This window comes from Sturnus vulgaris, chromosome 3 (genome assembly GCF_052056855.1).
Source record: "Sturnus vulgaris isolate bStuVul1 chromosome 3, bStuVul1.hap1, whole genome shotgun sequence".
NCBI lineage: Eukaryota > Metazoa > Chordata > Aves > Passeriformes > Sturnidae > Sturnus > Sturnus vulgaris.
The window spans coordinates 73,657,148-73,680,472 of NC_142245.1; the positions used below are offsets into that span (position 1 = coordinate 73,657,148).

Below are 23,325 nucleotides of genomic sequence, written 5' to 3' on the forward strand. Positions count from 1 at the left end.
TTGCAGTTTTGCTGAATGTTGGTATCTGTTTTCCTATTTAGTCACAAATTTTGGATCTTGCAGAAAGGAAAATATAATAATATGTATGAATCCTCAAGCACACAGAATATGATTTCTAGCCATCAGCACTTTTTAAAATAGACCCTTTACTTTTGGAAAAATAGACTCAAAGCCACAGAGAAGAAAGCAAGCTATAGTCATCACTATAATGTCCTTCAAGAGTTGAATCTTCCTAGAGAGGAGGGACATTTATTAGTGTAGCATTTCACTTTGGTTCTAAATGGGAGAATATAAAGACAAATGAATGAATTAATGTATTATAAGTAGTAGCTATCCTAGCAGAGCTCTGGTGTGGTTCATTATGCATGAGTATGAGCATGGAATGGATGGTTCTATACTGATATATTCCTAATAATAGTAGGTTCAAGATTCATGTAAAAATTTTAAACAGATCCTACAGTGTCTGCTGTCAATATCACCACAGCATGTGTCTGGGAAAATAATTGTGAGAAAACAGAGGTAAGTACTCCTAACATTCACAGAAAGATTACATTAGAAGGATGAGCTTCTAAATGAATCAGAGCTATTCTATATCAGAAGGGGTGAAATAGTTTAGCATTTTGAAGCTTCAAATAGATTCAAATTTTAAGGATTTTTTTGAACTATCAATGAACTGACTCCGAACATCATATTTTGTCTTTTTTTTTTCACTGTTTGTATTTTTTTCAAACCTGTTCTAATACAAAATTTGTCTGCATTCCTTTTTATATAGAATAAGTTGTTAGAGTAGCTTTATCAATTTTATGCCAAAATTTATCTAGGTTTTGCTAATGCCTTCAACCGGAGTATTGCATATTACTTTTTCTCTCAGAGCCTTGGTACAAAGGTTCATACTTACAGCTCAGTCTTTTAATCAGCTGTATTTCAGAACTGCACAAGTAAAATAAAATTTTCTACTGTTTTAAAACATCACAAATGCATATGAAGATAATTACTTGCACAGCTATTAGATGGTTTTAGTCTCTTCTCTGCAGAGTGCTTTCTTGTCATAGCATAGTTCTGTCAAAGTTTAATGCTTCAAATTCAAGTATATAATTTTACTCTAATGCACAGAACAGGTAATATTTCAAACATTGTGATATGTGCACTGAGACAGAAATGTGTAGCTTGTTTAACAAGCCATCCAGACTGACTAGGTTCTCTGCAATTATTTGACAATTTAAGTGAAAACTCTTAAATTTGCTTTATGGGGTTTTTTGAGATGTTTGTGTTTGTTTCTTTTTATTTTTTTTTTTTTTTGTCTAATTAAGCAAGATCAACAATACACTTCTTGGCTAAGGAAGATGTATGATTACCCAAACAATAATGAATATTAAGAGAAAAGGTTTTGAGGGATGCTTTTCTCTTCTCTTTGCTTTTTAAAATAGCCATTTTATTAGGTATGAATTTTAGCATTCAACATGATAACCTCTGAATACGATATTGATTTTCTGTAAAAGCTTAGAGTCTGATCACAAAAGAAGTCAGTTGCATGATTCTGATTATGAATATCCAGCTCCAAACATTGCTCTTTTACTAGGGAATTCCCTGCCTTTTCAGACCAGCTGTAATCTGCCTTGACTTTATTCCTTAAATTTAATAGCTACAGAAACAAATCTAGGCTAACAGACATATACGTATGAAAAAAGTATTTAACAACTTAAGTACTTCTACTCATTATAGTGTTAATTTTTTTACCAAGCCCACATCTTAGTAACGGACAGAAAAATTGTAATAGATGTTTTTCTTATACCAGACACAAAATAAGAATTTCAATGGAACTGAAAATTCCCTCCTTGCTAGCTCTTATCTTTCCCCTTTTTACATTGCAACTGATTCTACAGATATAAGGAAAAAATGAAATATGACGACCCCCGTCTCCTCAAGTGGCATCCCTGAGAGCTGTTAGTTTTCTCTTCCTCTGAGATGCAGTCTTTCATATTGACTGACATACAGACAAGCATGTCAAAGCCTAGCACATACGTGGGCTAGATTCATTATGTTTTCCACCTTTTGCTTATTGTCAGTTTGATCTGTACTGGAGGGACCATAGAAGCCACTTATCATTCTTTTTGCCAAAGGGCATCTGTGCAGCTTGTTTACTCAACCTTACAGAGATAAATTCAACTCACTACAATTAAATAAATAGCTGTTTTCTGGATGTAATTTGTAGAAATAAATGTAAGTTACATCACTGTCTGCTCACGGACATGTGTAGTTAGTAATATTGATCTAATACACAAGGCACTTCTCAGACAATTGACATAATTGGTATGTAAAGATTATCTTTTCAGACATATTCCTCTAAATATATTTTGGAATCACTTACAGACAGATGCAAGAGGGAAAGTGGATTTCACATAGGCTTATACCAATTGTTTTTCTTCTCTGATTGAGAATGAAACAAAATATAGCAAAATGCACTACAATAATATTACTGGGCTTATGTTCCATAGAAGCAGCATATGAAATGAATGTATTTTCTTTTTTTAAGAATATGTAGCTGGTCTTATGTTCCTCGTCACATGAAAGGAAAAAAATGGAATGGGAAAAAAGATAACAGCTTATTGCTGTGAACGTGCAAAACTGTGGCTTTTAAGTAAAAAAATTACATCATAGAGGCTATACTGTACATGGTGGCACAAATCCAGCACTAGATTTTTGTGGGTGGTGTTCTTTAACTAAGTAGGTAGATGTTTCTTGTAAATTTTGACTTGAGTACGTTATGGGATATAAAAATCTGGAAAACATCTCTTCAGTATTTTAAGTATTGCCTCAATTGAAATATTTATTATTTTACATTTCATATTGTATAAGTAATTTTGAAGGGAAATAAAACATATTTCATTCAGAAAACATTGAAACAGAATAGCGTAATACCATGTATAATTTCTCATCTGAAATATTTTTTTTATAAAATCTCCATAGTATCAAAGGTACATTTTCTTTGCACCAATCTCTAAAAACGTCTGTACAACAAGGGCTGTACACAAAGGAAGTTACAACACATTTTGACAGAATCATTAGTGCCTCAAAATAAAAATGCTACTAAAATATAACACTAACTTTAGTACATCTTGATTTTACCATCACCTTAAAAACACACTACAGCAATGTTGATCTTTTAATTTTCACACAGGTAACTCAACAAGAAAGTTTCCACATCAACTGGAATTTAGAACTGACATTTTCCAGTTAAGGAACAACATGAACCAGGGGACTTCTCTTGACAGTGTAAAAAAGCAGAATCATAGAATCATTTAATTTGGAAAGAAAGGTTATAGTCCTCAAATCCAACAACTAAACTAACACAGTCAAGCTCAACACTAAACTATTTCTTTAAGTAACACATCTACATGTTTTTTAAAATCCTACAGGGATGGTGACTCTTCCACTACCCTAAGTAGCCCATTCCAATGCTTGACAACCCTTTCACTGAAAGACATTTTTATTCTAATATCTACTCTACACCTAACCTGGAGAACTTGAGATTTTTTTCTCTTATCCGATCATTTTTACTTGGCAGAAGAGAGCAACCCCCACCTCGCTACAACCTCCTTTCAGGCAGTTGTAGAGAGTGGTAAGATCTCCCCTGAACTTCCTTTTTTGTTTTCCAAGCTAAAGAATTCCAGCTCCCTCAGCTGCTCCTCATAACGCTTGTGCTCCAGACCCTTCACCAGCTTTGTTGCCATTCTCTGTGCACTCTCCAGAACCTCGGTGTCTTTCTAGTAATGCAGGGCACAGCACTGAACACAAGATTCGAGGTGCAGTCTCACAATTCTGGGAACAATCACAGTCCTGGTCCTTCTGGCCAAACTATTTCAGACATAAGCCAGGAAGCCATTGGCCTTCTTGGCCACCTGGTCACATGCTGACTCAGGTTCAGCTGACTGTCAGCCAACACCTGCAAGTCCTTTTCCACCAGGCAGCTTTCCAACCACTCTACTCCAAGCCTGTGGCCCAAGTACAGGACCTGGCCCATTGATTAAATCACCGATTATGAAATCCTGTTCCTTCAAAACAAGAACTTGCTGCAACTGAAACATTCGACTCAGCTGGAACTGGAACTGGGATTTGTAAATGTAATAGAAGGTCTAGTGAAGAGAGGAATCCAATATTTTTCTTACAAAAATTTGCAAGTTCAACTATTTTAACTTATCAGGATTTATATACATACTTCTAAAAACATAACTGAATTTTTGACCAAAAAGATTTTTTAAATTCTTTTTATGACTTTGTCACTTAATCCATTAACGTTATTTAAATGCAAATTGTATATGTGCAGAAAGATTACTGAAGCTTGGTTTTCTTCCAAGTTATTCCACTGGGCCATAATGTATGCTTTAAGACCAGTCTATTTAGACGGCTTTAGGATATATGTAATTACACTGAATAATTCCAATTCCATTTGTTTCCTTTGAGGTTTCTCAAATACTTTGATGCATTCTATGCTCTGTCTTTCCCTTCAAAGTCCCAATGAATTCCCATTAGAAGCATTGTAAAAATATATCCTCAGGGTTATGATTTATTCCTAGGCAGATTGACTAAAACTTAGTTTTCTTCTTCTCCTATCTCACTATTATGCAATGGGGATTTCAAAATACTAAGTCTCATTGGCTTATATTCAAAGGGTATTTAGAAACTAACACATCTAAATACCCAATTTTTAAGCACTGGTCCCAAGGATGGAATCATAAAGATCCTTACATGGTTCATTAGAAAAGTTAGACATCTTGAGATATTCTCCATAAAAACATGTATGCTAAATAGGGATCAATACCCACATTTAGTTCCTTCTTTTCTTTTTGAGAAAATACAGTCTATGACTCTCACTTGTCCTGTCCCATCAAAACTGTTATATCTTGTTTGTTCTGGATGCCAGGATGAACATATTAGATATGTATTGAAAATGGTTTTGCTTTACATGTAATAACATGTATCAGTCACACAGAAAGAACAGGCTTCTAGGTTTTAATCCTGTGATAAGTGTCTTTAAAGAAGGTGTGAGAAAGACTAAGAGCTATATTTTCAAAAGTTTACCTCAGCATTTTCATTCACTGACTTTCATTTGGCTCACAGATGCTTTGGTCATGTTTATGGTGGTGAACAGAATGGTCTAGGACTAACGTGCACGACTAAATTTTCATTCTTCCCTCATACACTCCTCATCCACACTGTTTGGCAGGAACATCAGGAATACTCTTAGCTCTCTTCAAAAACTTTTCTCCAGACTACTTGGCACAACCTAGGAAGGCATTAGCTATCATGAACCTAAACTATCAGAGATTATTTTAAAGGTTAAAGAATTGTCATGTACCCACCTACATGCCCTGAACACTAAGTTTACTAGTCTGACCTTTATGATCTAGGATGAAAATGCAAGACCTCAGGGGATTCTCAGGGAAAGGCATTACCCGCCTAGGAAGAAGAGTTGCCTCGTATTTTCACCACAGCCTGGTGAGTTTACTCCTCTAGAATAAAAGACAGGTTGTGGAAAAGGGTCACACCACTTACTTTTACCTATGAAATAGATGTGAAGCTGATTTCCTGTAGAGAAGAGGAAAAAAAAAACCGAATCAAGCAAGCAGCCAAAGCAACCTGGATTTCTCACATTTTAGATGAACAATGGAATGCAAAAGACAAATTTCAAAGCAGGTTTGAGTAAAAGCCTTGACGAGAAATAGTCTGAGAAGTACTGATTTTATGAATCTTCATGAGGCATGGGCAAGATAATGAAATCAAGTTATCCAGTTAAAACTGATGAATTTTTTGGCCTTATGCAAAGGAGGAAGGTCAGTGCAGCAGATGAGGCTTGCAGCATCATAGCTCTGTGCAAATACCTCTTTTTCATGATCATAATTTTGTCCATAACTTCCGGTTATTATAAGCAAGGTCCACCTTCCCTATTTCGGACTAATCTTCACTTTAAGCAGGCCAGATGAACCCTTCTGATATACGAACACACTCAAGTAGGAGAAGGATAAATGTGCATACTACCTGTGCTCTAATGCCATGATAGCTCACGAAGAACTATCAGTGCAGGAAGTTCAGGCGTCCAGGAAGAGTGAGTCACGTATAAATAATACATATATAAATAATGAGTCACAAGCTGAACTGTCTCTGGTTTTCTTATAACCTGAATAACTCTGGTCTGGAAGGCAGCTGTTCTTTTGAGGCACAGACAGGGCAAAGAAAACATGAGATACCGTGGAAAAAGTTATATAGATAGTGCTCTAAACAGCTGCACAGTGCATGTTCCATTTCAGGAAGATACACACAGAACTTATATGAGAAAAAAAAATAGGAAACATAAAACAACGTTTACTGGACAAAATGTGAAATACTATGTGCATTGCAAAACCTCTGACTTAACATCTACAAAAAGCCCATTGTGATTACAGTTTAATGCTAAGGGGAAACAAGCATGCAATACGTATTTATGACCTTAGTGATAACCGGCTCTATTAACTTGAGTACAGATGGCCTGACATTTCTGAGGGAAATATTTTCACTGAAAAGCATTTCACTGAGTCTGATTGCTTTGATTGACTCATTTCAGGTTTGACTACATTTTGCTAAATCAAAGGCAAATCCTCTAGTCTTGCCAGGCTGCTTCAGAGCAATCAATTTACTGCTGCCAAGCTTGGCAGGTCTGGGACCGATCAACAAGAATACTTCCAGAGCAGGGAATCTGAAAGTTTTGATTGTCAAAAGCTGGGACAGGTTCACATAGCTTATTTGTTCTGGGTCACTCTACATGATTAATCTGCCGTGGAAGTAGTTGGCTGGTGTTCCCAGCTCTGGCATGAATTTTCTGGTAACTGAGCAATTACCAAGATCCCCTAGCTTGCTTGATAATGCACACACACAGTGGGGCTGATGATCTTACTAAAACCTCCAGTCTGAGAGTCTGAGACACACAGTGCCAGTAAGCTCTGAAGGGCTCAGGCAACCTCTTAGACATTGCAAGCTCTGTCTAAAAAAGCCAGGACCTAAAAGCCCTTATGGGCTTCTTCATTCTGCATTTCAAACTTACCTGCAGGGTGACGCTTCCTGAAGACTTCCAGAGATGCTTAACAATGTTACTTGTCAATTCCTCTAGTCAATATTATCCAGTTTCTTATGCTCAAGTGCAGCACTTTTGGAAATTCTTCTTTTATAGATAGCTATATGTATAATGCCTATATATAATAAAGATGTGTGTGTGTGTGTGTGTGTGTGTGTGTGTGTGTGTGTGTGTGTGTTTGAATTTAATTCCAGGAAACAAGTCAGTCCAAAGGATCCAGTGACCAAGAAACCATAAAAAAGAATAATCTCCACAAATGCCACCCTTGTGGTAACACCTAATGAATGCAGTAATACACACCAAATAGTCTGTTCTATATAGCAATAGAGACATGCCAACACAAAGAATTTCTTTATTTGTAAGAAAGGTAAAGATACAAAAGTAAAGAAAGTAACCCAGAATAAGAACCATGATTTCATTGTTTTTCTCAGCTATATAAGTTTGAAAGGCCCATTCTCTATTTTTAAAATATTTTTTTTTTTATTTTCACCTAAGATTGTTTTATTCTTGCAGTCAGATTTTAAATCAAATTTTAAAGGAACAATTCTCTGGCTTTTTGGTCACTTTATCTCTGTTCACCGTCTTGCCAGAGTAGTCAATTTCTTAATTTAGCTTAATGAGCATGAATCCAGCTGTGAACTGTAAAACAATTAAGGAAAGCCATCCAAAATTCATTTCCATGTCTTTCCATCCCTTGTATAAATCTGCATTTTTGAAGTGTTTTCAGGCTTTTTACATCAAGCCTTCTGTTTCATTTATGGAAAAATACAGATCTAGTTATTAACACAATTGTGCTGATGGATATTAGAAAACAAGATTAATAAATTAATGAATATCAGATGACTCAGCAGGCTGGTGCAAAGCCAAAGAAACTGAAAACCCTTTCTTTGATTTAGGTATGAGATCATTCTTTGGAAAATGCCAAAGGTACAGCATCCTTTGTATTTCAAGGTTTGGTCTCAAGAAAATGTGTAATGTAAATGCAGAAGGCAAAGTATTGCAAGGAAAACAACACTGAAAAATAAAGTAGAGATGGCATCATTCTTGGCTTGTGGGATAGGGAAGAAAAGATATAAAAGTTCACCAAGAAATTATAAAAATTCATTGGTGGGATATATGTGAGATGGTGGGAAAACTTCTTGGAAATAAAAAAAGCTAGGGATGAAAAAAATCTTAACTGTTGTGGGATTTTTTGCTTTAGATGGAGAGGACATAAAAAAGATGTATTTCCCATTTAAAACAATGGTAGAAGAATGAGTTGAGAGAAATGGAGAGTCCTCCGAAAAGTTTAGCAAGGATAATTTAGTTTTGCATTGTAATATTTTGCTTTCTCTAAAGTGAGTGTGATAAATGAACATTTTAAAAATGTGAAAAGTTACTTAACAATCCTAAACTGGTACTAACTATGTGGAAAGTATCCACATTACTGAAAGTGCTTCAGACCTAAGAGAGAAAATAATCTGTAGACTAATACGTGTGCTCATGTATTCTATTACTATCCTATCTGTATGTCACAGTGTCACATGCACCAAAATAGGACCATGAAAATACACTAATTTCCTAGCTGATCTTATCTGGACTTGTGAAAGAAAAGTTCATACAGGCCTGACTTGAGGTAACAGACTGCAAAATTTAAAAGAGACTGAGCCTACATATCAACAGCTACATGTAACTTTATCTTCACATCTGAAATTGGAGCCAATAGATCTAAATGAAAAAAAGTATCAGAAAGTTAATAGTTTGTACACTAAAGGTTTTTTTCATTACTTCTTGCCTCAGTGGTGAAAATAATAGCTGGATTAGATCTCATGTCGATTCAGGAGACAGGTGCCAGCCAAATGACAGAGTGTTCCCCTATTTTCATTTTAGGAAAACTGAAGGAAGATCAGATGCTGTGAAGGAGAGCATGAAGATTGTTTGATAAGATTCCATTAAAGTGAGCAGACAGCAAGGTTAAGGTGAACTGGGAAAACTTCACCTCGCTGATATGTGGGAAAGAAACAATCAGTTTGACATTTCACATTATCAAAATGAAAGTCAAGTGTTCCTTTTTAAAGGCATTACAGCCAATACTGGGATCACTCTAACTCGTTATGGACAGAAGAAATAATTTTCTTCCTATGGTGAACATGACAGATGAAGAGTTCTAAAATTACACTAAATATTGTAAGAAGTATTGCTGCAAGTGTGCTGCATCCTGCCTTGCTGTGTGATGATATTCAAAGAATGATCTAAGTGTTAAGCTAACTCCATTTCTGATTGTGCTTTTTTTTTTTTTAATTTTAAATATTCTGTCACAGTCTTATTAGCATCTCATTACTAAGCAGTTAGCTAAGGAAAAGGACAAAGACGGAAAATTAGATGCAACATTATAGGACATATTTTCACCTTGATGAGCAAGTGAAACTCATTAGGGGTTGCTGAAAGTCATACACGTGCTTCAGAGGAATAATGCCCTCAAGGTATTTTGTAATTATTAAAATGTTAAAGCAACAATATTGATTTTTATATAAAAGAGAAAATTAGAAAATTTTCAGTAACAAGTAGGAATATATGCAAGGCAAAATCTATACAGATAAGAGAAATATAATTATGCAGTTAAGGAATTTCTTTTTTTTTTAATTATGGAGAGAGAAAGGAATTGTAAGAATAAGATAAGAGTGTAATTTGAAAGCTAAAATTGTTAAATGCATACATAAATTATTAACAGTTTTTTTTTTTTCCCTGCAATGCAGGGACTTCTGAATATTGTCCTGTATTCTTTTTTGGAGGGGAAGGAGGGCATGGATTTTGAGGCAAATAGTTGAGATCTGACTGAACACTGAACAAAATGCAAATGTGATCTGACCAGGTACAAACTGAACTGTGGGGAAACGAAAGAGTAACACATTAGGGTTTCAGTCAGGAAAGGCACATCCCCATCAGCCATGTGTGTGCTTCAGTGCTCTTCTGGAAGGCACAGAATGTGCAGTGTATGGCAGGATCAGCCTCAACTCCCATCACTCATATACAGCTACACACTCTTACATGGGAAAGTTATTTCCTCGACATTAGTGTTTCATTGACTTCGTTTTAGATTATGAAGTTGCTTCTGGTTTGCCATTGACACCTTGACTCAAACACTAAAAATATCACAAGACCAGAAAAGTACTGTCATTAAAATTGCTTCTTTATCAGAATGCAAAGAAACTTTGTTTCTTACTCACTATCTCTAGACTAGCCTTGTAGAGGAACTAAAATCACCCTCATCAGCCTAAAACTCATGAAACGGGTAAGTTCCAAATAGCATTCAGAATCATACATCAGGACTCTGGTTAACTGTATTTTTTTTCACACATACTTCTGCAATCAGAACTGTTTGCACAAAGGTTTTCTTAGCTCTAATTTACCAGTGCAAAAAATTTTAGTACTCATATTCAACGAGAAAGTAGCATAACCTGTTCTGACCTCTCAGGAAACATTTTTGAAAGAACCTGTACTTATGGGTCAATTACCACCAGGTACACTGTACTTTGAAAATGTCTTCCAAATATACATTTCTTTCCTGGGAAATTTTTTGAGTTTTCTTCTGTTTGTTTTACTACTACATCATCTTAAAATGCATTTGTAGCAAATGCTGTCTTTTTCTTCAAATTCCACTTGAAGACTTAAATCTTCAAGACTGCAACTGGAAGAGCTCCTCAGCAGCAGCAGTGTGTGATTTAGAGACCAAATTATGTTCTATTCCTCTTGTGAAAATGTTAACGATCATCACACAGAAGCATGTCATGCTATCAAAAGCAAAGGCTGCTGAGAAAAGTTTTGGGGTATTAAAAGTAACAAACTGACAGCACTGGATTCCCTCTGTAATCCAAAGGGTAGGAGAATCTCTAGCTGCATTTGAAATAGTAAGAGTTTTATGTTCAGTCACATATTTGGATGTTTCTTTTGCCAAAGCTGTGCAGTTGGTGCAGGTGTCCTTCCACAGAGAAATCTCTTGGAATGTTAAAGAATCAGTGTACAGGAACACAAAGATAAAAAGAAGACAATTTTTTAAATCATGAAATATTAATGATACAAAAGTATCTACAATAACTATATACCAATTAGAGTGAACTCAGAAAAATACGAAAGCCAAATGTAATCACCAGCATAAAGTGTTATATTTTATAACTTTTTTATAAGTTTAGTTAATGGGAAATGCATGCTTGTTCAATCACTTTGATTTAGATTTTGATACCGACATGAATCAACAAAATTATTCTTGGCATAGGTAAATAATTTTCTTCACTAACGTGACTAAAGAAGCCACTAATGCTATCTACAGGAATAATGCAATTGACCGTGTAAAATAACAATAGTGACAGTAGTGAAGTCTAGAAATAACTGGCTTTATATGAGCTGATTTGGGTGCCAGCTGCAGATTAGCAGAGTTTTATGCTTGCTCTTTGATGTGAGAAGCTGTGTGATGCCAAACCTGCACGGTTACCAGCACACTGCACGTGGGTAGTCTCTGTTTTTCTCCGATGCTTCAGCAGCCACTTTGAATTGCAATCACATTGCACAGAAGGCAGGCTGAGTGCAAAGAAAGGGCTTATGAGGACCCAGTACTTAAGTATGGACTTCCTCAGAGTTCTGTAGATTTGTGGAGAGTGTCTGAATCCAGGATGGGTAATGTCATTAAATAATTTATTTGTACCCATCAATAGCTACTTCAGTGTGCACATTCATATAGAGCACGCAAAAAAATTCTGCAAGCAGCCTGCTCCCAAGAAAGTGCATGGCCTTAGAGTCCTGCCTGTCCTCTTTCCTACTTCAATGAGTTTGAAATCTACTCTTTGTGTACAGATCATTTACTGATCATTTTCTACCTCCTTCCCTGGGTGAATAGACTAGGATCCAATGCAAAAATATCTGTCTTTCATGGATTTCTTGTTTTATACAAAATTTGTATTCATTATTAATGACGACTTAGAGAATATTTATAAATTATCTATTTTAGAAGGATATCATTAGTGTCCATATTTTTCCATGTCTATAGGCATGTGTAAAAAAGAAAGCCAAAATCAGGAAGCATTTTTTATTATTATTTTATTGGGAAATCTATAGGAAAATACCATTATATATAAATCATGCAGTTACTATTTTTATGCCAAGCATAAGGTGATAAATGTCAAGTCCTTAGTTTGAAAAGTTTAGAGTCAGCTCAATGCTAGTTCTTGGCCTCGGTGTCTTTTCTTTTTCTATTTTTATTCTATGAGATAGCAACAATTTGTGTTGTGCACACAGTAAGTAAAGGAGAACATAAAAAGAGCTGTCATTTGCAAAATATCTTGTTTCGAGAAGAGGAGATTCAGTAATGTTTTTTTGGAAATGGAAAGGTGAACAGAATTTAAAGCCTTCAAAAAGGCCCAGTCTAAAATTACAATGGTTAGTACTAGGGAGTAAGTTTGAATATTACTTCTATTATGCCAGTTGGCATGAAAGGCTCCACTTAGCAGTAAAGAATGTTGCTAATGTGCCTCGAGTGTTTCTAAATTCAAATTAAATACTTCCTCATTCTGTGTGTATGCTGGGACCATCCTTTCATGGCTTGAATAGACTAAACTATGTTACCCTGGCTGCTGTGCCCAGCTTGATGTAAGGACAAGAATAACTAGGATAATTTTAGAGGTTGTTTTTGAGCTTGATAGTTTTACTTTAAGAAAGAACTTACCAGCTGGAAACATGTATGTATTAACGGCAATAGGAACCACATTTTCAGGATAAGTTGACAACTCTTCATGTCTAGGAAGTCCCCCACTAACCGGTGTGGGGTACATTAGAAATAGAATAAAGCCTTTATCAGTTTAGTAATCACTTGTGATCCTTATTTTTTTCATTACGAATCCCTTTTTTCCTTGCATATTCGTATCTCAGTTTTCTTTAAACTGAAAATACTAATTTTCTCTATTTTGGGCTGGTTTAAAAGCTATGATATTCAGAACATACTGAGAACTTCCCACTCAGTGCTACTCCATTTTAAGTACAGGAAAAGATAGACATCCAGAATGACTGCTTATCTCTGAAAACCTGGAAATAAATATCTAATATTTCCCTGAATGTTTTCTGAGCATTTGCTTTTGAAATAGTTCATAGTCATGAACTAAAATTCAAATAATATTAATTCAATAGAAAAATTTAATCCTGCATCCAGCATATAAACTGGACTGCTGCAGCCTGTCTGTGAGAAAATGTTAGCTCAGAAAAGGCTAGAAACCCTGATTGTGCCATTTTGTGGTTGAGTCATGCAGAGAAGCTGCTTTTTTAGTCTTCTGTTCTCTTCTTTGAGTGCACGTAAAGTGCTATGGCAGATTGGCAGTAAGAAAATAATTTCCCTTTCTGTTTGCATAGTATATAACATTTTGGTTTGTCATAAATTTGCATAAAGCATCATCTTTAAAAGCATCTCTGTTCACCTCTATCACTGCTAAGACTTTTCAGCAGAGGGAGACACTGTGAAAAACTGATCCTGCTTTATTTGCAGTATGGCTTGAAGGTCAATGAAGATATTTTGTCTCATTTGACTAATTGAAATTCCTTTGAACATCCCAAGTGCAAAAGTTTAACTCATAATTAAATGCTGAGATCACATTTCTTGTGTAAGACACGGTGGGTGGAGAGAAATATGAACAAGAAAAAAACCAAAAACCAACCAGCTAAAAATACTTTAGAAGAGAAAGAATATATTTTAGGACCATCCATGCTTAACATTATGCAATTTTTAAAAATTAATTTTTATTATTTATTTCCCTAACTGATACAATTTTATGATTTTTAACAGGTCAGTATGAAATTTTGTAAGCTGATTGGCTGTTTGATACAGAAATTTTTGGAAAGCAAAAAATGAAGGATATAAGAAACTATTTTTCACTGTTTTCTCAGTCTTTACTGATCATGTGTTTATTCAGAGGTGAAGCAGTTCATGAGTAGTACCAAGCACTGTAAGTAAAATCTGGTATCATCATCACTCTGCAGACAAGTTCTCAAAAGGCACAAGAACACACAGGGAATCAGCACAGTGTCATCAGAAAGTCTTTTGAAAATCTCTCAAAACAGGAAATAGGACATAGTAAAGTAAAAAGTCTGGGAATAAACAAATGACAATACGGAGAGACATAAGATAAAAGAGGCAGACCAATAAACAAGGATAGAAATGTCATCCATATGTACCTCCATACGTATTTGTGCTGTGTGTATAATGTGCCAAGGGACAGAGAAAGCATATGAAATATGACTATTTGAGCACATCCTGCTCACAGGACAAAAGTAAAAGCTTGAGTCCTCACTATCATCTTAAAAAAAATTGTGAAACCAATGAAGTGGCTCTTTGCAAGCCTCAACAGAAGAAATCATCTTCCTGTGCCATTTTCTACTTAATCTTGTTCCACGGAGTTTAATAATCTATTAATATCATCATTTGTTCACTCAAGCTCAAGGGGTGAAGTTATCTACTGTCTCTAAATGTCAGCATCATGTATCTGCATTTTCTACTGACTTCTATGGCATTAACATTTTCTTTTTACTTCGTCAAACCCCTAGGAAATCACACTTTTAGCATATCATCATTATTGAAGATAAAAAGTCAAATTCCGAGGAGAAATTGCAAGATTAGACTTGCATATGTAACTCCTATTTTCTACAGTTATATATGGAATTTGAATAACTAAATATGTGATCACATGATTTTATGAACTGCATGAATATAAGATTTTTTTTTTTCTGGTGAAAAAAACCCCAAAAAACCAAAAAAACCCAACACTTCAAAACTCACAAGATAAATCTCAGTATCATAGATACCTGAAAACATCCTGCAAAGAAACTAACCTTCCTCACATATGCACCAGCAAACATAATATATAGCATAAGATTATATTCTAGGAAACTTCAGTGATTTTTTTAATAGAATCAATAGATTTTTGTGATTTATTAGATGTAGCACCTACTGACATAATGAAAAAGAAGTTTCTCTACTAATCCGGTGTTTGCTCATGCCCAGCTATCAGAAACACTCTCCATAAAAAACACAATCATTTATATAGTGATGATTTTGTGTATTTTAACTTTTTTATTTTTGTCTGCAGTAATCAGCCATTTAAACATGAAATAAGTAGGAAAATATTTTTTTTATCATTGTTACCTTAAAAATAAATCACTTTCATAGCCATTTATTTTCAATGGGTTCTGTAGTCAAAAGAATTGAAGTTCATTTGAAAGATAAATCTTTACAAAATAACCTTCACTGAAGAGCTGTGTCTTTTACTGTCCTACAGGAAATCTGTTTTGATTTGACAGAATGATAAGCCTTTGAAAACTGTGGACTGAAAATACACAGTAGACTTTTTGCTAAGCTCATAAAGTGCCCAACTAGGAAAGGATTCATTGCACATGAATAAGAGCTAAATTAGCTGTGTATTGAAAATTCTCATTATATGCAAGGCTGGAAGTCCTTGCAGAACTTGGGTCCTAGTGAGCTGTTTCTGCACACTTTGTCACATACTCTGTAGAGATCACTATTCTGAGGTGGTAAAAGGTCTCTTCAATATTTTTTGTCTAATCTGAGCTTTACACAATATTTTATAGCAAATTAAAAAATAGGGGGTTTGGGGGGTTTTTTTGAAGGGGACACTAATTTACTTGTTTTTCCTTCCTGATACCTTTTTTTTAAAGAGGAACTTTGTTACACAGGAAGGAAGGATTTAGGAGCAGCTGTACCCAATTCTTTATTGGGTACAGCATTGTGCTGTGACTTTTGAACATATGACAGTCATGCACAAGTTTGAATAAGAACAGATATGTTTTAATTCTATTTGTGTGGGAAAGGATAGCTGCTTTTCCTATATAAAAAGCAAGATTCAAAAGCTGAATGAAGTAATTAAGCAGTCAGCTAACAGTGGACTCTAAAAATCTCACAAAAATAGCACTCTGTGTGTAGTTTCATACATGTATGTTGCTTCTGTGACAGAATAATGAACACTGCAAATCTTTTAAATTTTGATAGAATTTTATGGGAAGATTTCGAAGGAAATACACATACACTCTGAAATGTCTCTTGCAATATATGTTCCCTGTCATTGTTGTCATAAAAATTATGATGCATAATTATATACAATATATTTTATATTGCACAATGCATAATTATAGCCTTTAAAATATAGAATCACAAGAATAAATCTCAGACTGATATAATTATTACTACAGAATTAATATTCACTGAAGTGATAAAATCCTGTGGTACAATTATTATTATTATTGAGTCATAAAAATGCAAAAATTTAAAGAATCTCCTTTCCCTGAGTGACCTGTAATCTGCTCATTGCCAATTGTTACTCTGTCCTCCAGATCCGTGTACAACTTTCATACCTCTGCTGCTAGTATTGAAAAACAATGTTCTAAATTTTTCATATTCTGGAAATAGATTTTTCTTCCAGAAAAAGTTCCAGACTAAATTCTTGGCAAGTTGAAAAACATGTTTCCTCTGTCAACTTTACTTTAAAAATTTAACATTTTTTTTCCTTCATGTGTTTAATATCGAGATGCATTTAAAAACAAAACAAAACAAAACAAAACACTTTTGTTCTCTTTTGTTTTTATTGTTCCTAGCTATACTGCATAAGCTTTTCTACAGTTTGAGAGTTTGAAGTTAGTTTTGCAACAGTTAGTTCAAGTGCTGTTAGCAGCCTAACAGTAGCTGCACTGAGATGATAGTTGCCTCATTTGCTCTGCTGCTAAAAATGAAATCTATATTTACAGTGATTTTTCTCTGTAGATGTCAGAGGAGAGGAATCTGTGAGGAATATGTGAAAGTGGTGGCTTTCTCTCCTGAAAAGACTATGTTGTTTGCACTAGGCTGAGAAGGTCTATGAAGAAACTTCAGCTTTAGTCATTCGTTGGGATCTCTTTAAAGCATTAACTTAACATTTCATACTATAAGGAGTAGAACCTCCTTTATACAAAGATGACTGTATATCTGGCTATATGTCTATAAAACTGGGAAATTATTTCCAAAAGTTAGGAATAGACCTATTAGACAAGGTTTTATCTCTTTAGGAATAATGGACATTATTCTGGAGACAAAAAACTGGAGTGCCCTTCTCTCTTAATTTGAGCTGATCAAGTAATTTTCAGATTAAAAAAATTAGTCATTGTTTCTCCAGGCTAACATACTGATTTTGATGAGAAAAATTCTTACTTAATTTTCAATTACATATGAAACACAAACATATTTTCGAATATATTATTTGACAAAATTTCATGACAACAAACGCAATAAAAACTATCACTTTCATCAGAAGAACCAAGTCAAGACAGTGTTTATGGTATATGCTTTTTAATGGTAGCAAGTTTGACACATGCTGTATTTTTGCACACGTGCATGCCTTTGAGCATATTCACTGCATGTGAAGTTCCAATGAGTACAGTACCTTCATAAGGAGAGTAGCTTAGTTTCCAATATTTGGCTGCCACAAACAAGTAAATATATCTATAGCAATCCCCAGAGTGAAATCCACACTGAACTGGTACAGTTAGTCAGGCTTAGAAAAATTTGTATGTATAAGATTTTTTCTTTCCTCTGGGCAGCTAACAATTTACTCAATTTTAAGCTGCAACTAATAGGATTAGTTTTCTATCGCATTATCAGCTTCATTTTCTGTTGTTCATGGGGAACTGCAATTTACACTAAATTATATTTTAAATAATGCCATACCAGTTTTACTTGAGCTAGGTGGCACTGGCTTGAGAGGAGCTTTTTTATCCGCTAGAGCCATGTGCTTGGAACAAAAGTAATGTGGCAGATCTACTGAAACTTATGAATGTATTATTGCTGGAACATTCAATACTTGACTTTTGTACTTTAATATCAATCTTTTGGCAGCATAGCTACTGTAGATGAAAAAAAATGTGCATATCAGCTTTTATTCTTATTCATGTGTTGACCTTAAATTGCTGCCTTTCCCAGATGGCCAGTCATCTCTACGTTCTGAAATGCTAACTGGCACCACTATGCTTGCCATACTATTGCAAACCTGTTCTCCCCGAATTCTGTACCATATGAAGTGTTTTGTGACTATGTGCCAAAAAAAAAAAAAAATTAAAGAACTGAGATATTATTATTATGACAAAAACAGGAAAAAGAATATTAGATAATATTAACGTAAAGATTTTCAGATATTGTTCTCTCGCTGTTTGTTTCATTTTGATTTACACAAATGCAATAAACTCTACTGTCATAGTGGAACTAGGCTATGATTTGCATTCTTCTGAGTACAATTCATCAATCATTTTATCAAAATTGAGGTTGACAGAAAAAAACTGACTTGCCTCAAAAAATTCTAGGGCCATCTATCTTGGTGTCCTGGTTTAATATAAATGCTCTAAAATGCTTTAGAGAGGAAATAGGATAGTAGAACAATTTAGAAAATGGCATGGTGAACACATTATGCAGAAGGCCTTGACAACAGGAGAAAGTGTTTGCTTTCAGCAATATCACTATATTCTTCTCTGGGAAAGCACCCTAATCCACAGTTTATCCAAGGAGCCTTTTCCACTCACAGAGAGGTAGCAAAATGGACAAAAGTGGAAAGGACTTGTGTCATGACCCACTGAGGAGGGGGGGAGATGTTCATGGTAAGTTCTCATCAGTCTGAACAGACATCAGACTATGAGTCAGGGAACTCCTCTGCTGTTATCATACAGGCACCTTAACTCAGGCAACCAGCCCAATATTTAGACTCAAAAGGGGTTGACTAATAAGCCTTGAAATTTTACAATACATTTCCACAAGTGGTGGCTAGAAAGACTTAAATTTTACTGGGTTGAATATGATAGCAGTGCTTTACCCACGCATAGCAAGTGAGGAGACAAATGAAGACAGAATAGAGAGAAAGAAAAAGAAATCTCATGTCTTTAGATCCCATGTTGATCCTGCCATGTGGATATGGTCAGGAGCTGGGATAAAGAATGAGAATGAAAGAGAAGGAGAAAAAGGAGAAGGAGAATAAAGAGACGAAAGAAGAAAGGTGTGTGAGCAGGCAAACGACTTCATTATATAATTATATATATAACTATATTTTACATAGAGGTGAATGCCTCTTATGCAAACTAGACTTTTTGCACCATTTCATTCATACATGCACAGCCAGGCTTTCTGAATGAGCCCTCCCTCCCCCAGGAAGTGAGTTAGAGGGATGGGACAGGATGGAACATCATTCATTGGTAGACTTGGAAGTGTTGGGTTAACAGTTAGATTTGATGATCTTAAAGATCTTGTCCAACCTAAATTATTCTATGACCTATGCTTTATACTCAGATTACTTCACTGTTTACTCCTTTAGAAGAAAAGTTTAGTTGTCTGAACATTTTTCCTCACCCAGTTCATCTTTCCCTCATGTTTGCCATTGGTTAATCAGATTCATTCTTTTTGATCTCATTCAATATACCAAGGAGTTTCTTTCTCTTATTTTCGAAATCAGCATTCTCATCCTAAAAATATTAATTGCCCCAAAGTGCTTGCCAGTCCACTTATACAGTAAGTTCCCTGTGTTCTGTTCAGGTTTTGGTTCTTTTTAATAATATATATATTTTTTCTTTGCATTTTCTTTATCAATAAATATTTTTATCTCAATCGCCCTACCTCAATCAAAATAATTATTCTCATTCTTAACCTATGCAGATATTGATGTCTGCCCTTTGTTTTTATCATAATTTCTTGGTTCCCATTCCATCAAATGAAATATTAGACATTATTTCCTTTTGCAATATGTATGATACACAGCTGTACTGATTTTTTTAAAAATTAAAGTGCTTTTTTTTTTTTTTACTTAAATATTCTTTTTATACTTTTAAATGTTGTTGACTGCTCAGAAGAATAAGACAAATTTGCTGTCTTTGCAAGCATCTTTCCAGGCAGACTGATCCCAGCAAGGCTTCAGAGCAGAGATTTCTATCAAAAAATCTTCACATCAGAATCTACCATATCACAACTTTTTTCCCTTATTCAATTTGATCAGGACATTTTCTTTGCTTGTTATACTCCGTTCTTTTCTGATAAGATTCCCAAAGGAAATTAAAGCAGAAACAATGGATAAAGTAAAACCAAGACCTCGAGTTATGAGAGTTGTCTACCAAACAATGCAATTGAATCCCTGTTAAAAAAGTATTGAATATAAGCATCTCAGTAACCTGATTCATGACAGAGTATAAAGATGACATTTTCCACAAGCTTGAGTGTGCAGGAACTCCTATCAATTTATGTGCCTCAGTCTGACTGATTAGGACTCACAATGAATATCTTGTAGGCATTTGCATCTCAGCTATTTATCATTTATAAAGATATAAGAAGGAATTAAGCAACCCTAGACCAAGTTTTAGATTTCTAGTTTAGGAAGAGATATGTATATCTTCATTCTTTTTATCACTGGCGTTAAGATTGAAGGAAGCGTTTTTTCATAAAAATAATAATATTATTTCTGTTTAATATTGAAGTACTCTAAAATTATAAAAGTATAATCCTTTTTAAACTACCCAAAAGCAACAAATACTTACAGAGCTTAACTAAGAAAAAATACCTACTTTGAAACCCAGAAAAATACAGTCTGTAGCATATATGAGGGAAAATGCAAATACTAAAAACCCACAAAGAGATGCTTTTAATCAAGTCCAGTTTCTTTTCAATCAGATACACTCTCTAGTGTGCTGTACTGTTTCCTAGGAGAAAAAAAAATAAAAATAAAGCAATGAAACCACCAAACTCATTATTCTACAAAAAACTGAGTATTCACTTAACCTCATGCTCTCTGATAGCTCATCTAAATTTACCAGGATTGCTCATAAGGCATGAAGTTAAGGTCTGGTACAAATCTTCACAGTATCAAGGTAAACATCTGCAACCATGGACAGTCACATTCTCTTAAACTGATTCTGTGTCCTTTGCTTCCCTCCTTCCTGTCCATGGATGTGTACTACAGTCACACTGGCCTTTGCTGTAAACAGAAAAAGACACTTGAAAACAAAATGTTCTTTGGTATTCCCGAGGGTGCAAAGACACTAAATTACACATTCATTCAGTTTCTCTTTACATAATCAATGAAAACACCTACCATAAATCATGTGAATAATATTGGATGCAATTGACTTTAAAATTAATTTCTTTTCACAGTTACACTGGAGTCAAAAGGGAAGTAATACCATTCAAAATATATTAAGGGTATTCTTCCATCTAATGTAGTTCTGATTCCTAAGATGCATATTTTATCATAGTCTGATAACTTTCTTTTTTCTCTTTAAAAACATGGTCAACAATTTAAACCTCAGCAATTTTTATGAACTTTGTTTCTATGCATCCTCCCTTTAAAAAAAGACAGTGTGGTACATATAAGGCTTTTGTTTCAGTCTAATAACAGACATATTGATCAATATGTGTAGTTGGATGACAAATTGCTATTTTGGAAATTATTTATTAAATAGATAATGTTAACAAAGTACTAATTATTATTATTCGATGCTTTCAGATCTCAAACACACTTAGAATAATTTTACTTATACATAAGTGCTTCCCAGACTCATTCCTGAGGCCTTGCACCACAGAACTACAGGACACAAAGTGATGCAACAGACCCAGAGTTTGCTGCAAGAGTCGGTGTCAAATTGCCCCAAACCCCCCGGGGGGAGATACCTCGACATTGCCTCCTGGCCTAAACATCCTTTAACCCATCTATTAACCCATATTAAACCATGCTTTTCAGGGACCCTCACCACCAAGACCAGCTGGAGAGGATCATCAGGATGACAGTGGGACCCACAGAGTGGTGATTTTTTTCTTTAGTCTATTTCTGTCACTCTCTTTTTGTTCCCCCACCTCTTTTCTATTTCTTTTTTCTTCCCTTTTTCTCTCTCTGCCATATTTAGTATTAAATAAAATCCATACCATTGACTTTGGCATGTGATCCTGTTTGCACCTTAATTTAGGCAGAGGCAGTTTTAATCTTTTTGAAAACCTGATCATAACACCCTGATAAAAAATTTCCTCTTTTTTTCAAACCCCATTGTACTTGGTTTTAGCTTAAAATCTTTATCCCATGACCTGTGACCACAAAAATGTCTTTTAAAAAGTCTACCCGACATTTTTATGAAAATTTGAAGCTGTTTCAGCTGAAAAAGTCTTGTACAAACATTTGAAATATCAACTCACAGTATTTGGGCAGTAATAATCTCCCTACTGCAGAACAGATTTGGTCACAACAACAAATATATATTAAAAAAAAAAAACTTTGAAAATATTTTCATTCTGGAAGTTCATTGAAACTGTGATATTTTTAATTGGTTTACTTCTGCAGGCCTTTTGAGATATGACTGAAAGCTACTAATATATTTTTCCAGGAATGTGGCAGAATAAAATATTCATGTAACATTTTTTTCTCCATTTTCCTTGTGCAAACTGGATCCTGGGTGTCGCTCTTTCCCATTGACTCATAATATTCAATGAACTTGGGGAGTACAGATTGCCATTTCAAAGTCAATTAATTAAACTACCATCACCATTTAACTTTTGCCATCTCCTCCAAATTCCACTTTCTTCTACTTTTTTCATGTGAAAAGAATGATAAACAATATCAAGGATTAAAGATGAAATTATAAAACACTGACAGAGTTTTCCTTGTTTGTTTGTTTGCTTGCTTTTCTTTCTTTTTAATTTGCAAGATTTTGCTCCTGTCTTTTGTCACCACTCTGTTCTCCACCTGGAATTGCAGCCAGTCTTTTCTTTCTGAAGCAGAGCTCCCTTTCTTCAAACTCGTATCATCACAGGAGAATAACCTCCCTTCAGGAGCAGAGGTTAGCAGAGACTTTAACAATCCCCCCCGAATTTAGTTCTGAATAACCTCCTTTTCTTTTCTTATGCATTTTTTTCCAAAACTGAGACAGTTCTTCACTCTGAACTTGCAACTTCCTGTGCATATCTATTCTTATTCACTCAGATTAGGAGACACAATGTAAATCCACATAATCAGCCAGTCCTCTCCAAATTCAAGCACATTGAGAATAAAAATCATTTCAACAGTTGATCCTTTCTATAGTCCTTTTAAGAGGTAAGGAGAAGCTTGAGGAACTGGGACCCAAAGAGTGTGTTTGTGTGGTGTAAAGAGGTCATTTTTTAAAGTTAGGGTTTTTTTCCAGGAAATGAGGACAAGGAGCTACTGTATATC

At 34.8% G+C, this 23,325-nt stretch overlaps 1 long non-coding RNA gene across 1 annotated transcript; it reads left to right on the top strand.

Annotated features, from left to right (window-relative positions):
• Positions 1 to 467: 467 nt before the first annotated feature.
• LOC148224419 (uncharacterized) lies at positions 468 to 22,872 on the top strand. Its single transcript, XR_015802040.1, has 3 exons — positions 468 to 519; positions 21,868 to 21,930; positions 22,823 to 22,872. It is a non-coding gene; the product is annotated as an uncharacterized LOC148224419 (long non-coding RNA).
• The last annotated feature ends 453 nt before the right edge of the window (positions 22,873 to 23,325 follow it).